The sequence below is a fragment of the Narcine bancroftii genome, chromosome 7 (assembly GCF_036971445.1).
Source record: "Narcine bancroftii isolate sNarBan1 chromosome 7, sNarBan1.hap1, whole genome shotgun sequence".
Taxonomy (NCBI): domain Eukaryota; kingdom Metazoa; phylum Chordata; class Chondrichthyes; order Torpediniformes; family Narcinidae; genus Narcine; species Narcine bancroftii.
This window is the reverse complement of record NC_091475.1, coordinates 85,937,782-85,956,237: the sequence shown is the minus strand read 5'-3', so window position 1 is coordinate 85,956,237 and position 18,456 is coordinate 85,937,782. Positions and strand designations below refer to the sequence as shown.

The 18,456-nt window shown below is 39.6% G+C and overlaps 1 protein-coding gene and 1 long non-coding RNA gene across 4 annotated transcripts in view; one reads left to right on the top strand and one right to left on the bottom strand.

The window, feature by feature from the left end:
- Window positions 1–18,456, bottom strand: part of dachc (dachshund c) — a 575,251-nt gene that overhangs the window by 534,923 nt on the left and 21,872 nt on the right. The window lies entirely within an intron of this gene.
- The window catches only part of LOC138739101 (uncharacterized), a 35,146-nt gene that overhangs the window by 5,440 nt on the left and 11,250 nt on the right, over window positions 1–18,456 (top strand). For both annotated transcript variants that reach the window (XR_011341995.1, XR_011341996.1), the window contains exons 2-3: window positions 4,561–4,597; window positions 6,930–7,098. This is a non-coding gene — a long non-coding RNA (uncharacterized lncRNA). The remainder of the gene's footprint in view (window positions 1–4,560; window positions 4,598–6,929; window positions 7,099–18,456) is intronic.

Genomic DNA, 18,456 nt, shown 5'->3' with positions numbered 1-18,456 from the left:
AGCAGTGTGAGAGGTTAACCCAATAGATACGAGGGTGGAGTTGTGTTTATGATCAAATTAGCCATAACCTTATCAAATCACAGAGTAGGTTCAAAGGGTTGAGGAGCCGTCTCCTAATTCATATCTTTCTGTGAAAATTCCAGCTTTATTCCCCTCAAATAGTGTTTCATTTTCCTTCACTGTTCAGAACAACCCCACAAAAACAAATTTTTAAAATATTATGAAAGATAGGGCTGGAGTTGCCATGAGAATAAAATAAATAATTTTACAGTACAAATAGTCCAATTTGTTCAAACCAATGAAAAGGATGAAGTGATTTTAAGCATAAATTTATAGACATTGCAAAGCTGAATCGTCATGACATTTTGCACTCACATTTAAATAAAATATGTCCCCACCACACCCACCTTGGCCACAGAAATGAGTAGCCACCCCTCCTCTGCAGAGGAAAGTAATAATCGTGGCAAGTTTCAGCCAAATGTACTTGTTTATAGACCTCCGAAATTGTTCTTAAAATTAAGCTTGCTTGCTATTAGGCACAAGGTAACAGATCCTTTAGTTTTCTGTAATTTACTGAGAAATTGAATGAAGGACATCAGAATTACCAATGAAGACACCCTTTATAGTTTTTAAAATCAATTTCCAGGTACTTAACATCAGGTTTACTCACAGCTGGTGAACAGCCTATACTGTCTAAGTGCTCATTTTTAAAAATAAATCCATTTCCATTAAGGTATTCAAAGTTCACCAGAACTCCTCTACCACTTATACAAATGTCTGTAATGCAAAAAGCAAAGTTCTGCCAATTTAGGAAAGATCTCACTTGACCCAGCTTGCAAATGAGTTTTATCTGAAACTTGCACAAAAATCCAATTCAGAAAAATGGCACAACTTTGAAAGCGATTTGCACCTTGATTGGTAAGTGTATCCTAAATGGATACACTGGCGTGCATTAAGCATACTGAAATAATAGAAGTCACTGGGGAATTTAAAAAAAATGTCTGTGATATCAGAGAACAATTCTGCAAGTATCCAACAGCCCAAAAGCCAAAGAAGTTTCCTGTCAAAGGCTTTTGACTGACGTCAGTTTAATTAGCCTAATCTCCTTTTATTTAGCTTGCCTTCACGATGCGGTATCTCAGAATCTCCATATAGATTCAACAGGCCAGCCAAGCAGCAAAGCACCTGTCAAAGATGACACAGGATGGGCATCTTTTAAGAGGCTGGCCAAAGCCAGATCAGCAGCTAGCAAATCTGTCCATTTTATGCTTACAATCACAGCATTTCTAAATACTAATAATCATTATAACCATACATATAACATAGAACATTACAACACAGTGCAGGTCATTTTCCCCATAATGTTGTGCATACCTATATAAACCTACTCAATAATCTAAACAATTCCTACCTCACCTGGATTTTTTTTCTTACATCCATGTGCTTGTCTAAGAACTTTTTCAATGTTCCTATTGTACCAGCCGCCACAACTACCCCTGACCATGCATTCAAGGCAGCCACTACTCTCTGTGTAAAAACAAACTGTCATCTCCCCTAAACTTTCTTCCCCTCACCTTATACAGAAGACCTCTAGTATATGCTACTCTTGTCCTGTGAAAAAGGTGCTGACTGCCCACCTCTCATAATCAGGTTGATCTCTATTAAGACATTGAACATCCTTCTTTGCTCCAAATAGTTAAACCCTACTCTGAAAACTTTGCCTCGTAAGACACATTCTCCAATCCAGGAAATATCCTGGTAAATCTCTGCACCCTCTCCAAAGCTTCCATATCCTTCCTGAAACAGAACAGAATATTCCAATTGTGAAGTGTGAATGAATTGCTTTGCATTCTGTTGCCAGTCAGACTCACATGAAACAACATGAAGCCCAATTTTCCTGAACTCTTTTCTGTTCACTGTTATTATTGATTTATCAAGGAATCTGTTTAATCTCCACACTTTTACCTAAACTAGTGTTTAGGTAACAAGACGCTGAAACTTTACCATACCATTTTATGTTTTTATTTAATTAAAATGTGTATTGGAGACCTACTGGATAAATTTATGGCAAAACAAACAACTTGTACCCTCAGAGACATCCTTCATTCTGATTGCCAAAGTCATAAACAGTTTGGTAATGAACTGTAGTATAGTCTTTGACATCATTTAATTGAGACCTGGTATTATTGAGAATATTCAACAAACCAACTCAGCAAAAGTATCTATATGACAATTTAATCAAAAAGAAACAGAAGATGCTTCAGTGAACTTTTTTAATTGTAATCCATCAATACAAGTCATCAGGAATGCATTTAGGAGATTGGAAAATGAGAGCAGTTTAGACTTATCTATCAATTATTTAATTGTGTTCAAAATGAAGCAGCAAAGAACTGTAGATTGAGAAACTCTGAAATAACAGGAAATCTTAAGAAATGCTTAGCTGGACTGGCAGCATATGGGAAGAGAGGAAGGTAGGTAAAGTTTGAGTTCCGATGAATGATTCTTTATCTGAAACAAGCACTCTGTTCTCTCCAAGGAGGTGTGATTTATTTTACAAAATATATAGTTTAACTTTGCTTTATAATGCTCTCATTCCATTTATTCCTGTTACAAAAAGAACAATTATCCAAATGTTGATCCATCAATGGCACATGCTGAACTGTGCTCTACGTAAATTGCTAAACATTCTGTTAACTGAGGAAAGGCATTTTTTAATTGCCTGTTCAGTTTCTTTTTGTCCCTAAAAGTTAATGACAACCCATGCTTTAGGTATTCTGTGCACATTGTCATCAAAGATTCTGTAAAACATCAGATTAATAAAGTATCAAAATTGAAAAGAGGACCAGAAAATTGGATTTTCTTGATCTCAAAACATTTTAACCTAAAACAAGGTACTATTAAAGTGAAAGAAGAAACATTATAGTACAGCAAAAAATAACAAAGCCAGTTCCAGGGACATCCAGATAAATCCACTGGAATCGACAAAGGCATTGGATTTCAAAAGCAGAAGCCAAAGCAAAGCTGGCTATCACACTTTAAGTTTGATATAATTCAAGATTCATGATTCAATTTATTATCACAGTAATAAAACAGTGTGGTATTACATGAAATTTCTTTCTGCCTGTTGCAAGCCAGACAGATTCACCACCAGCAGGAATTGCCTAAGCACCTCTTACAGTCTTACAGTCTAACAGTCAGACTTGCAGTCGGTGAGAGAGAAGCAAGAGTCCCGCCCAGAGTCACCGAGTGTCCGTGGATTCACCTCCAGTGCATCCACAGCCCCACAGCCACACAGAGTCCAGTCCAAACCATTGGCAACCCACGCTCCAGATGCAAACTTCCGACCTGGTCCGAACCTTTCAGAGTCCCCGGCACCTCTTTGCGTCTGATGCCTGGTACTCCTCAAGCCAGTCTCCAGCTTCTGTGGGTTCCTCACTTTGAGTTGCCAGCAGCCGTTGCATGCACTGGTCCCTCAGCCACAGAGCCCCCTCACTGGTGACAAAATTCTACTCAAATATTTGCTAATATCTCAATTCAATAGTCTGAAATAACTTTCAATTTTAAACAATAATTCTCCGAACAACACACTCTCTCTATCATACCGCATCCTGATTATTTGTCGAACTTAAATTTACAATTTAAGGTATTGACAAGGGTTGAGTTCCTCTTTAAGTAAGAAACTCTGAATCCATATCCTTATCTCCAAAACTCACTTAATGGAATCACTTGAGGATCAACCTGTGGCTATAAAGAGCAATAATTATGAAGGGCTCAAGCCCGAAATGTCAGTTATATATTTTTATCTTTACTATATAGAGGACAGTGTTTGACCTGCTGAGTTTCTCCAGCATTGTTCTTTTTTTTTACTTCAACTATGGTGTCTGCAGATTTTCGAGTTTTACTTATGGTTAAATTTCCATACCAGTGCTCCTCTAACTGCAATTTCTTGCCCATCCCTGATTTGAAGCTGGAACTCCCTACCCAGAAGAAATTTGGAACACCTTCACCAAGAAGACTGAAAGCATTGAAGAAGACAGCTTTTCAAGGCAGTGCAGATGAACAATCAATGAGGCCACACTGGCAACATTCACATCTTATCCACAAATATGAAGAAAAACTGTTCCTTGTTTGGGATCCAAGCCCTCAACCTCCAAGGTTTAAACTCCCCAATCCACTATGCCTTTCTCCCCTCTCAGTTAGGTTATAACTCTTCAGATGTCATCTGAAGTCACATCTTCTGTATACTGTCCATAGCTTCTCCCAACTCAGGTGGCTAACTGAAGGCATTCCTGAAGGCTTTGCCACACAACTCTCCTCTTTCTCTCTCTTTCTTTGTCCCCACCTTGGCAAGCATAACATTGAAGATCACATCAATGTTAAATTAAACCCAAAGCAGGGTTCAGATGAGGTCATGTTGAAGGTCAAAATACAATAAATAGATAGAATTATCAATTACACTCACCTGGAGGCTGCAACTAATCAATTTGTCTGAATCTTGAGTTTAAATATTATATTGAGAATGCCTATCTTCATTATAATTGCATCCATTTTATATCACAGATGTGTACCAGATTGAGAGATGGGCTGAATCCTTAAGGTAAGTGTCTTTACAACAGTTTTTTTTTGTGTTAGATGAAGGAGGCAGACTTCCTCCAAGCTTACCCAATCATGTAGTAAATTTAACATCAAGATTATCCCATCTCACACACATCTCTTGACAAATATTCAGCCCCCTTGTGATCACCCTATTTCCCAACCCCCCCCCCCCCCACCCCCAACCCCACCATTTGAACTGAAATCTATGTTCAGATTCTGAAATATTCCCCTCCCATTAACACTTTCCCATCTTCCTACATCATCTTTCAGACTTCTGGAAAGACATTCCACCCAAAAGGCCTCTTCCCTCTTCGACTGTAGGAGAGAAAGACTCAGGAAAGAAATTCAACAGCTGAATATGAAATCTACCACAGTATATTCAACATCTCAGCTCCCCTCGCACAGCAGCACATAATTCGCCACTATTCCAAACCATCTACCATTTTCAATGCCAACATACAAGGTCAACATAGTCCTCCACCCTTACTGGTCAAACCCCTCAATCAGCCAAATATAACTCTTCACATGTGCAACCTGCATTGGGGAGTCACTTCTACTGAAAACATATAACCCTGAGTGGCTTTCATAGGCTATATGAGGAGATTATATTTCCCCTTGTATGAGAATCATCCTAATACAGCAGTACTCTTTTCCCTCCTCCCACTGGGAAGAAGATTCACAAGGGAGAGATCATGCACCACTGTATTCAAGGATAGTCTCTTCCCCGCCATTATCAGACTACTGAATGAACCTCACATGAATAAAGTTGTGTTGCCTCTGCTCTGTGATAACTGACCCCTCTCTCTGACTCTATTGTACTGTGTTTTACTTGCTGTACTACCCATGGACTGTCTAGCTGGACAGGTTGCAAAACAAACCCTCTCACTAAAGATGGGTCCTTGTGACAATAAACTTGAACTTGACAATTCATTAACGATGTACCCTTTTAAGGCAGATTTATTTTGCTGTTCACGTACCTTTGGAAGTCTCTACATCAAAGGCTTGTGGAAGAAGAGTCTTTAAATGTTTTTTTTTATGGTACTTAGTCAATCCAAGTTGACAGGAATGTGAAGCCAGCTTTACATTCAGGTCAACCATGAACCCATTGAATGGCAGACAGACTTGAGGGGCGATATGGGTTAATCCTGCTTCTAAGCTATATGTTCATATATTTACATTTCTAATCCTTCTCCAATAAATTTACAGATAAGCAAAGTGCTCTGAGGGACTGAAAAGGAACCTATTTATTTATGGTGCCCCAACAACTTTAGTTCTGGGTTTGCTTAAATATGTGCCTCTTGGAGAACTAGAGACAGTGTGGAGGGTTGACAATCCACAATTTCCATTCAATCACAGCCAGTACAAGTCCTGCTAAGTATTCTTTGCCTCAACTATAACTCGGGCTACAAGTTCATCCTCTTGGAATACGAGCAGTGTGCTTGTGCTATGAAAGAAGACTCAATAAATCCATTCTCCAAAGCCATTATGTTTTCTCATAAACCTTTCAAGCAGATAAGCAAGTCCTGGATAGTGGCAAAGTTCCAAAAAAAAGTTAATGTTCATATAAAGACAAATAAGTATAGCTTGATCCAAAATTGTCAAATGTGCATTGATTCATTCCGTTGCTCAGTCATTTTGTATCAGTTTGATCTCAATTTGAGTCCAGTTTGTTGGCATTTAAACTGCTTTATCATTCATTAAAATATAAGACATAAACTTGACACACACACAGACGATGAGAGATTTATTTTGTTCCTGTTCAAAATGCTATGACATATTAATATTAATACCAGAGCAACACCAGTTTCATGTGCTACCTGATGATTTTAGCAATGGTACGCCAATAATTGTTGTATGAATTTACAATTGCTCCAATTGCCTTGCTGGGGAAAACAAGAAGCCCAGTGTTCAGGACTGTGTAAGCAAGAGAGGTGGTCTGCTGTCTCAAACAGTGATCTTATTCTGCAGAGCCATCTCCACGCATCAGCATTTTTAAGATCAGTTTAAGTTTCTCGTAACAGATGGATTTGAATTTAAGCTTCGAGCAGATTGATCTAAATCCTTACCTGCCCTGGGTCCAACTCACTGTGGATAAATCTAATTCAAATCAATTTAAATCAGTTTAAAAGGATAGGCGTGCACTAAATTCATTTCATTTGCTCAACTCTGTCACTTTGTGTTTTACTGGCTGCACTGAGACACCACAATGCTGTTGATGACTAAGCCAATAAGTAGGCTGCAATCCCTCAGTGACGTGAGTTATTATTTTATTTAATAATTACTCATCGGTGGTTCATATTCACATGTAAGCATCTTTTTCTCCTCTTGAATAGACAAATAGAGGTAATTCCCTATAATTAAATGGATGGAGGCCCAGAGACAAATTCCTCTCAGGAAAATATATGGACTGCCAATCAGCTACACAAGAACCACATATCTGAGCCTTTAATTCTATAGCCGTCTAATTTCAACATGCTACAAAAGACAATAAGATTCCAAAAGGTATGTAGAATTGACTTGAAGCAGACAATGTCATCCTTGGAAAGGTTCCTGCTCCAAAGGTAAGCATCAAAGTGTGGAATGATTTTTCTCACACTTTCTCAAATAATTTCTCCACCATTCCAACTCTCAACAAAACAGAATGAATAATGCAGGCTGAAGGAAATACTTCACCTGATTGTACAAAAAAGGACTGTCAATTATTTTTGCATCAAGAAAGTGGGTTGCTTATTGTATTTCTCATAACAAAAGGTTACGCATGATACAATATAATTGGTTACACAGGCTATACACCACGCCCCAAAAGTTAAATAAATGGGACCCAATATTATTAGACAGATGTTTTCACTGTAAGAAGGAAACGGGAACAACAGTACATGCAATATGGGCATGTGAGAAAGTGGAAAAGATTTGGGAAGATCTAAATCAGGTCTTAAATAAAATCACAAAAAGCAACATACCAAAAATCCAGAGATCTTTCTTCTAAGTAATATAAGAAGTAAAGAACTTGGCCTCGATTTGGATGAAGCACAAAAATGATTTATTATGATAGCCTTAGCTGTAGCAAAAAAATGTATAATGTCAACCTGGAAATCAGAAGATAGCCTGAGAATACAGCAATGGTATATAGAAATGAATAAATGTATTCCAGTGGAAAAAATAACATATAATTTAAGAAATAACATCACAGTATTGGAACAAATTTGGGAACCGTTCATGGAATACAACAGAGAAGTTTTACTGCGGACCTCCACCACCTAAAATGACAGAATGAGAAGATGAAATGAATTGACCCAGTGTGTAAAAGTATATGACACAATTTTCTTGTTTATTTTCATTGTGTGATGACATTGTTTAATGGATTTAATGTACCGTATATGTTGAACGTTTAGTGGGTGGGGAGGGGGTTGGGAAGGAGGGAGTGAAGGGAGGGGGGGAAAGGGGATAAAATGATACTGTGTATATTCAAGAGGGAAATGTTTATGTCTATTTTGGTCAATATGGTTCATAGTGTGAATTTTTTTTTATAATTAAAAAAAAGAAAGTGGGTTGCATTGTCAAGGAGTGGTCTAATGCTGCTGTCTGTTAGTTCCTGCCAAAAATCTGGTGCATTCCATGACAAGTTTCAACTTTCACTCAGTGGGCTTCTTTCTGGTGCTCCAGTTTCCTGCCATATCCCAAGACATATAGGTAGGTTAAATGTACCCCTTGTTGAAGGTTAATGGCAAAAAGAAATAAAAGGTAACTGAGAGGCTTATAAATTGGAATTAAGTGCAGAGACACAGAGAAATAGGGGGGGGGGGGGGGGAATAAGATTATAAATGAAATCAGCTGCACCAAAATATAGATTTTAATATAGAGACATTGGTTATCAAGTTGATACTGTGAAATCAGCCTGCACAGGACCATCTACATTGGCAAGCTTTTGAGCCAAAGCCTGAGACACTGCATAGGCTGGATATATATCAGATTCTGCCTTTGTCTCACCAATTATTGGCTTAGTTGTCCATTGCACCCCAGGGATAACTTTACCCTCTGCAAGGTCATTTCCTAATAACAATGAAACTCCTTCCACTGGTAAACTTGATTGGTTCCCTATCGTAACAGGTCCTTCAACTAACACTGATGTCAACACTTTCCTTGGCAGAGGTATCGACTCCGGATTATCCCCCAGACCTCAAATCAAATCTATTTCACCCACGGCAGATGCATCACCAAACTCCAAAGCACCATCCAACATGAGTGACTGGGTGGCCCCAATATCTCAAAGGATTTTCACTGGCATTTGTGGTGGCCCTTCCTTTACTGAAACTAAACCCTCTGACACAAAATATTTGAATTCACCTCTAATGTTATCAGCAGGTCTGAAAGCTTGTAGATTTCTATGTTTTTCATCTTTTTGAATACATACATCTGACGCTGCCTCCTTTTCTTTCTTTTTTTCTCAGCACAGAACAATTTGCTATCACGTGACCAAGTTTCTTAAAATAGAGGCAATGTGGACCTGAAAGTTTTTCCTTTACTTGCTTCTCTTGTGGATTAAAGCATATTCATCTGCTAATTTAGCATATTCTTGCCAAGTTTCCACTCCATTTTTATCTAAATATGCTTTTATGTTATTAAGAATGCATCTTTTAATTTCCTCAATTAACACCAGCTCTCTCAGTCAGAGCACACAGCCTTGTCATACACAAAATCCATATAAGACTGGTTCACTAATTTCCTCAAATTCCTGAATTTTTTGCCTATAAACTTCTGGAACCAATTTATAAGCCTCAAGCATGACTTGTTTACAGTCTCATAATCAGCAGCTTATTCGGTTCTAAGGGCAGAGTATGCCTGCTGGACCAATGATTTTGTGGCCATTTTAAACTCTCACCAACTCTCTCAAATTGCTGGAAGTATTTATCAATCTCAGCTTCATCAAATGGAGGAACTAACCTAACCTCCTTACTGGTCACAAACCTCTCTCTAGGACCAGAAGGTGCAACTCCATTTCTCATCTTCACTCTCTCAAACTGCCTTTGCTTCTCCACTTTCTATGTTCTTTTTACTCAATCTGTTCCAACAGTAACCACTACTCATTGGATTTACTCTTGGGAAACTGTTTAACTCCTCTCTAACTTCCCCACTGCTTTATAGGTTTTTACTATAATTCTCCAGATTTCTGCCTTTTTCATAGATGGTTTTTTAATCACAAGTCCCAATGTTTGGGCAATAACCCCCATGTCATCCTTTATCTCCTCTGCAAACCCACAGAGGATGGCTATTTCAAAAACTCATCAATATCCATTGATGGTATTTTCACACACACCCACAAGCTTTCAAAAGGAATTGGCTTTCCAAAGGATTTTTTAATCAATCAAATCAAAAATTAATTGATCAATAAGCTCCAATTTTGGTCATATCCCAGACAAGCCCTGAATTTGTTACATCACAGACCAGCAGCAATGGAAATTAACCAAGGCACTGTAAAATATTTTTTCTTTTAAAACACTATTTCATAATAACTACTAATAATATAACACATTAGTCAAATCAAACCCAACTACGTGTGAATATACATATATATATAGATATCTATCTATCCATCTATATCTATATCTATAGATGAGGTTTTTCAGTTGGTTGTTTTTCCAGACACTTTTGTGTAGTCTTCCAAAAGCGCTATTTGCCTTGGCGAGTCTGTTGTCTATCTCATTGTCGATCCTTGCATCTGATGAAATGGTGCAGCCGAGATAGGTAAACTGGTTGACCGTTTTGAGTTTTGTGTGCCCGATGGAGATGTGGGGGGGCTGGTAATCATGGTGGGGAGCTGGCTGATGGAGGACCTCAGTTTTCTTCAGGCTGACTTCCAGGCCAAACATTTTGGCAGTTTCCGCAAAGCAGGACGTCAAGCGCTGAAGAGCTGGCTCTGAATGGGCAACTAAAGCGGCATCGTCTGCAAAGAGTAGTTCACGGACAAGTTTCTCTTGTGTCTTGGTGTGAGCTTGCAGGCGCCTCAGATTGAAGAGACTGCCATCCGTGCGGTACCGGATGTAAACAGCGTCTTCATTGTTGGGGTCTTTCATGGCTTGGTTCAGCATCATGCTGAAGAAGATTGAAAAGAGGGTTGGTGCCAGAACACAGCCTTGCTTCACGCCATTGTTAATGGAGAAGGGTTCAGAGAGCTCATTGCTGTATCTGACCCGACCTTGTTGGTTTTCGTGCAGTTGGATAATCATGTTGAGGAACTTTGGGGGACATCCGATACGCTCTAGTATTTGCCAAAGCCCTTTCCCGCTCACGGTGTCGAAGGCTTTGGTGAGGTCAACAAAGGTGATGTAGAGTCCTCACAAAGATAAGCGTATACAGAGCCGTTGTCATACCCACACTCCTGTTCGGCTCCGAATCATGGGTCCTCTACCGGCACCACCTACGGCTCCTAGAACGCTTCCACCAGCGTTGTCTCCGCTCCATCCTCAACATCCATTGGAGCGCTTACATCCCTAACGTCGAAGTACTCGAGATGGCAGAGGTCGACAGCATCGAGTCCACGCTGCTGAAGATCCAGCTGCGCTGGATGGGTCACGTCTCCAGAATGGAGGACCATCGCCTTCCCAAGATTGTGTTATATGGCGAACTCTCCACTGGCCACCGTGACAGAGGTGCACCAAAGAAAAGGTACAAGGACTGCCTAAAGAAATCTCTTGGTGCCTGCCACATTGACCACCGCCAGTGGTCTGATAACGCCTCAAACCGTGCATCTTGGCGCCTCACAGTTTGGCGGGCAGCAACCTCCTTTGAAGAAGACCGCAGAGCCCACCTCACTGACAAAAGGCAAAGGAGGAAAAACCCAACACCCAACCCCAACCCACCAATTTTCCCCTGCAACCGCTGCAATCGTGTCTGCCTGTCCCGCATCGGACTTGTCAGCCACAAACGAGCCTGCAGCTGACGTGGACTTTTTACCCCCTCCATAAATCTTCGTCCGCGAAGCCAAGCCAAAGATATCTATAGATATAGATAGTAGATATATATACATATATATATACCCAAACCATTACAGCTTAGGCAGAATTCTGGACAGTCACTTCAAAGTTTAGTCTTACAAATCCATTGTCAAAATACAGACTTTTAAACCAAAGCACAGAAGTGATCATGAAGGAAATGGGGGAGACTATGTGGCCGGACTGCTGAAAAGTCACAAATTCTTGTCAAGTTTCTTCCAGAAAAATATCCTTTCATATGAACAGTTGTCACTACTTGCCCTTTACTTGCATAGGGTAAATAAAATACTCGACTTCCATAATGCTTCCAAAACCCAAGTACGGGTCAATTAAAGTGACCTTTCCTTTGGTCATGGTGGAGTTCAATAATTCCTCTGATAGTGAGAATCAGCCGAATTGTCCATTATCACACAGTCATTCCTGTTGAGATGGCTGCTGGTCAATAAAGTACTGTTCCTTCAGTGTTCCACACACAAGGCTCTCTCACCAACTGTGTCCATGGAAAAAGTACCCAAAGTCCTTTCTCCTCTACAAAGTAGCAAATTTGGGTATAACCTGTACTAGCTGTTCCCACCCCATCTCTCCACAACTGTGAATGGTTGCAGCCTTTACTACCCCTTAAAGTGATATTCACACTAAATGAAATGGGGGCTCCTAATAATACATAGGAAACCAAACATAGTTTATATGAATGATTCACTGAACATCTGTCTGAAGGTCAAAGCTAAAACTCCTCATTGCCAACCATTTTAATTCCCCTAACCATTCGCACACAGACATGTTCATCCTTGGTCGGATTCACTTCCAGAGTGAGAAACTTGAGGAGAAATACATCATATTCAGCCAATTTTATGAGATTGGACAGTCTTGAACCCAATGGTGGGAATAATGCATTTTCTATTTTGCGTGAACCCCACCTCCACTGTTTCCAGCTCTTCTTTATCTACTCAGGTTCTCACTTTTCTCTCTAGCCTGTTCTGCCCCTTCATCTGTCTCTCCATCTCTCCCATCTTCTTCTGTCTAATACCCTATTGCATTTTAAATGCTCCCCTTTTCATCCCCTTTACAATATCTCCACTTATTTATTGTTGAAAATGAGACCTCACCTCAAATGTAGATTATCTCCCCTTCCTACTTTAGTCTCGATAAAGGGACCAAACTTCAAACAGTGATTGACCACATCTATCCTTGGATGCCGCACGAACCATGGCATCCCTCCAGCTCCTTTTTGTTCCACCAACCGTAATAGTGTTAAGATACTTTTGGATAGTGCTTCCTTGTTGCTTTATTTATAAATTCAATATCCCTTAATCCTTTAGACTCTGGCCATTTTTAATTTTTAGTAAGATATACTCCAGACTGGGTCCATGGGTAAACTACAGTATAAACACCAGTATGAACCAGTGGTTAGGCATGAAAACAGGGACACGGAGTAAGTATATGTGGTTGGTTGTAGTCCCTGAAAACAGGGATACAGAGTCCAAAGGGTTAAAATAACCTTGAGTTTTGAACATCAACTGCCTTTCAATTCTGTAACCTAGACATTACAATGAGCTGCTCCATTGTGCAGTAGAGGAAACTGTATTAAGCATAGATTAATCAATCAATATGTTTAAAATTTATGAAGAATGTATCTTTTGTATAACCTCTTATAAATGAAGAACTAAATGATGTGCTCCAGCTCTCGTTAATGTCAATAAGACAGTATGGTAAACAATTAAACCCATGCCCTCTCACCAAGAGATAGTTGTGTGTTTGCCTACTCTGCTGTGTCTTCTACCTTTTGATGCTCCATCTAGTGGCCCTACTGAGTTTTACACAACTTGGACAGTGATGTCATTTGAGTTGAGCTATAACACTTAAATTCTAGTGATTTATGATGACAGTCACCAGACCACCCATGAAATTATGTAATAACTTCAAAAAACAACTATATTTCAATGGTAATATGAGACATTGCTTATTTAAAAGCCTCCGAGTAAAGAGAATGTTATTCTGACTAAAAGCTCATTAAAAAGTCAGTGAATTCTATATTACGCATATTTCACTTCCATCTCAATAAAGTACCAAAATCCAACAGAGATTTTGCACAACGCTATTACAGCACCAGCGACCCGAGTTCGAATCTGCCAGAGTCTGTAAGGAGTTTGTACATTCTCTCTGTATCTGTGTGGGTTTCTTCCGGGCATTCTGGTTTCCTCCCACCTATCAACATATACTGGGGTTTTAGGTTAATTGGGATATTTGGGTGGCACAGAATCGGGGGCCAGAAGGGCCTGTTACCGTGTTGAATATCTAAAAAAAGATTTCTTATATTCTTTTTGTCTCACTTGACTTTGGAGCAATTTAGCACAAATTTTGCCTGGAGCTGTCAGCCACCTGCAACGTATTCCCATTCTCCCAACATTAAAAGCACTTTTCACAAATTAGAATTTAATAAATCACCCTAACATCTGACAGAGTTTATCTGCAGGGGTCAGTTTGACTCCAAACATAACCCACTAACCATCAAATTTGAACAGATAAGGCTTGAAATTTTAATACACAAAACAGGGAAAGAAACATCAGGTCAAACAGCATTTCACACAAGCCTAACTTTCCCCAAATACAACTTCACAGGAAAAAAAGTCAACGGAACCTGTCTTTTCTGTCACTCTAAATGATTCAGTCTAGAGTCCGTGGTTTATGGAGCTTTTTATTTGGACGGATGTATTTTCAATGAAGAACTGAGATGTTGACCAAAATTATTTTTAAACCTGTGCTATCCTGGGAATAGTAAGCACTGATGCAGGATACTGTCATAATTTCTCCATGCACTGAGCAAACTCATATGTTTAATCAGCTACTGAGCATACATTTGGAAAAAAAACCACTCTGCTTGCTTATGCATTCAAATATCACCAAAGACTATATTGACTTTTGTCTTAGCTGCTCTCCAACCAATCACAACTTTTATCACAGAATCTTTTATAATTACAGTCACAATCCAAACATTAGGTAATTGAGCTCTTAAAACAAAATCATACATATTTTAATAGCAGGAATTGAATTTTCAAAAACATATCCATTATTAAATCTTCCATTGCCATTACACAGTGAATAAATTCCTGTTGATGCTTGCACTGTGCTATCTTTCATTTGCCCTTGTTGTAGTAGTGGGACTGTTTTTGTTTTGGCTGAAAATGTATTTTCTCAAGCCAGGTTGAACAATAAGGTTTAACATCTTCCCAACAATTCACTTCACGCACCAAATGGAAATGTTATCGAGTCTCACTCTCTACTTGTGTCAGAAAGGGCAACAAGGGATCAAAGTGTTCCCTTTGCATATAAACCAACACATCAGAGGAAAGGTAACTGTACACTTTACTTTCAAAGAAAACCCATCGAGGGTCAGGGCAAGAAGCTCATTTTGTCCCCTGCTTGCTTCACTTATTAAATTACAACAATAAAACAACAGCCCAGTCCTACTGGTGGGAAAACAGTGACCCTGGGGTGATTAATAATCTTGTGCAACCCTGACCATACTACTGACCACACTTTATAGAAGAACCATATCTGTTACTTTAACTGATGTTTTCCTGCTGTGACAACACTGTGGGATATCTGTCATCACACAAGCATTTCTGACACACCACATTATCTCTACGCATTGCTCTTGTGTTATTTCAACTGAATTTTAACTTAACACAAAGGCAGATCAGCGATTGCATGAGATGTCCTTTAGGAAATGGAAAATAATGAAAAGAGCTGATCAATGGGTATTCTAAAAAAAATGCATTCTCAATGTTCCCATTATTTTTGATTTTAAAAAGTGAACTCCATTAAAATGAATTGTTTTTACACCTTAAAAAAATTACAATGAGCTGTAGACCAAACACCTCAGAGTGCAGAGTTCACTTCAAGTAAGTATGACCTCCATTCAGAGGTAAATTAAGTTTGGCAGGACAAAACATCCATTGTGTTATTACTCTGGTATAGAAATTCACCTCCTTCTGTGGTTAATTTTAAACCAGCATCAGAACTCTGTTAATGACCGAATTATCCAATACGAAAGACTCTTTTGATTTCCCTTCCCCCCACTCAAGTTAATGTGATGCTCCAGGGAAGTGTTACCATTCTTATAGTGAGAGATGACTGCATCAGGAATTGTATCATTTCTAATTTTCACTTCTTCAAACATCATCAAATACTAATCGCACCAACATAACCCATCACATAATGTCTATGCCCTCAGTCTCACCAAACTATCCACACTGCACTGGTGTGAGATTGTGATTCCTCACGTTAAACATCATTATTTTTTCACTAATAGAAATTTTTCAATTCAATCAATGCTGCACAACAGTGTGTTATTGTGGATTCATATCTAACAGGAAATAGAGTGCCAACATAGCCAGGTCCATCACAGGTTATGACCTCCTATCCATTTAAGACATTAATTGAGGTGCTGCTTCCAAAAGGCAACCAACATTATAAAGGAACTTATCACCTTAGTCACAACCACTTCCCACCAGTTCAGGCAAGAAGGTAGAGAAGCCTGAAGTCTTGTACCCCTAGGTCCAGGAACAGTTTATTTCCAACAATTATCAAGCTCTTGAAATAAAACACCAACGTCTGCAGATGCTGTGATTGTAGTAAAAACACAGCAACGCTGGAGGAGCTCAGCAGGGAGAAGGTTAAAATGTAATTCTGACATTTCAGGCTTAAGCCCTTCCTCAAGGTATGAGCAAAAATCAGACAGGGGCCTGAAAAGGCTGGTGAAAAAAAGAAAGAATAGGAGGGGAGGCATACAGATGAACAGAAAAATAGAGTTAATTGGATGTGATAAGAGGAAAGAGGAAAGTTGAGAATTGACTCGGGAGGGGGGGTAGTTTTTGGCTCTGTGAAAGGAGAGAGAGGGAAAAGGGAAGAGAGAGAGAGAGAGAGACAGATAATGCATAGACAGATAATGCATGAGGAAAGGAGACAAAGGGAAAGAAGAAGGTGGGCGGGGGGGAGGCAGGAACCAGAAAAGTTGATGTTAATGCAATCCGGTTGCCCGGACAGAATACAAAGTGCTGTTCCTTCAGTTTGCGAGTGGTCTCAGTCTAGCAGTGCATGAAACCATGGACAGATGTGTCAGCAAGGAAATGAAGCAGGGAACTGAAATGAGTTGCACTGGGAAATCCAGACTATTGCAGCTAACCGATGCAAGGTGCTCAATAAAGTGATCTCCCAGTCTGTATCCAGTCTCTTCAATGCAGAAAAGGTGACAATGAGATGCTCCACTGCTTCACTTGGAAGGACTATTTTGGGCACCGAATGTAATGAGGGAGGAGGTGTGGGCATGTGGATCACGTCCTGCGGAAATAGGGGTAGTTGCCAAGGATGCGATTGGTAGGAGCGAGGATTGGATGAGTGAGTGAGAGAGGGAGCGGTTCCTGCAGAAGACAGAGAGAGGAAGAAAAGGGAAGACATGTCTGGTGATGGGATCGCATTGTAGATGGCGGAAATGGCAGAATATGTGGGATGCAAAGGCTAGTGGGGTGATAGGCGAGGACAAGGGGAACTTTGTTCTTGTGTATGGGGACAGGGAGACAAAACAAAGTTGTGGAAAGCGGATACCAGTTCAGTGCAGCACGAGCAAGCAGACATGATAGGTGTGCCAAAACAACTGGGTTTGTGGATCTTGGGTAGGAGGTAGAACCAGGCAATGCGGGATTGGGAAACAATGAGGTTCATACCATGCAAGAGAGATGACCAGATGCGATGAGTTCAGGGATATTGCAATGATACAATGGTTTGATGAGTGTTGATGGGATCCTGTGGAGGTGTAAGTAAGCGGAGGTGTCTGAGAGTTGTCATCTGGCTTCAGCCAGACGGTCAGTGCAAGGTTAGGATTATTGTGGAGAGAGTGGAGGACCAGGCAATCTGAGGGCATGAGATTGGAATGAGTGAGGCAAGTAGTGAAGTTGAAATGGTTGATGTCTTGCCAGCAGTTTTCTATATAATAGTACAGAGCAGACAGATGGCCAGAACGTGGTGCCCAGGTGGAGCTCTTCAACCTCCCCTTACTCCACTAATCATCAACTACTGTGACCCTGCAAAAGAAAATTGTTTTCACCATTGAAACAACATTTTTTTTTCGTTGCAGTATGGTAACTGAATATTTATTATCCTTTCATCATTATTTATTTATTTTTAATTTAATTTAATGTACGCTATTGTCGTTTTTTTTAATTAAATGTTTGGGGGCAGCGTGTAAGAATTTCAGCAGATATGTTCATTGCACAATGCAAATGACAATCAACTCACTATTATAACCATATGATTGCCATTACTTTATTTTGAAACTTTGTTTAGGGCCTCAAAATGAATTAACTAGCATGGAAAATAAATGGCATAGCATGGAATATTTTTCCAAATTTGAACCAAAATTCAATGACAGTAAACAAATGCTCTCTCAATCAACAGCTAAGTAAAAGCATTCCTTGGTCTTAGTTTACGCTTGAAAAATAAATCCAAATTTGTCAGTCCAAAGTTGAAAATCATTTTGACACTGACTAGGTGAATCTGAATCTTAGTCTTGATTTGCCTGAGACCACACCAGAAGTTAACCAACTTAACTAAAAGATAAGACTTTAGTCACAAGATAACTCCACTTGCTATTGCTTTGAAAAGAACTGCCCGAAAAGATCTCATCATTTACGTAAAGGGCTATCAATAACTTAAAAGACTAGAGTTACAGACCTATAGGCTTTTATTTTCAATAAACGAAGGTCATCCTATGCTGTGACCCAGGCTTTCTGGGGAGGGGTTATGGTCTTGGAGCCTTTATACAGGGTCAAGAGGGAGGAGCCATGGGTACAGTCACAGGATGGGGTGGAGCCAG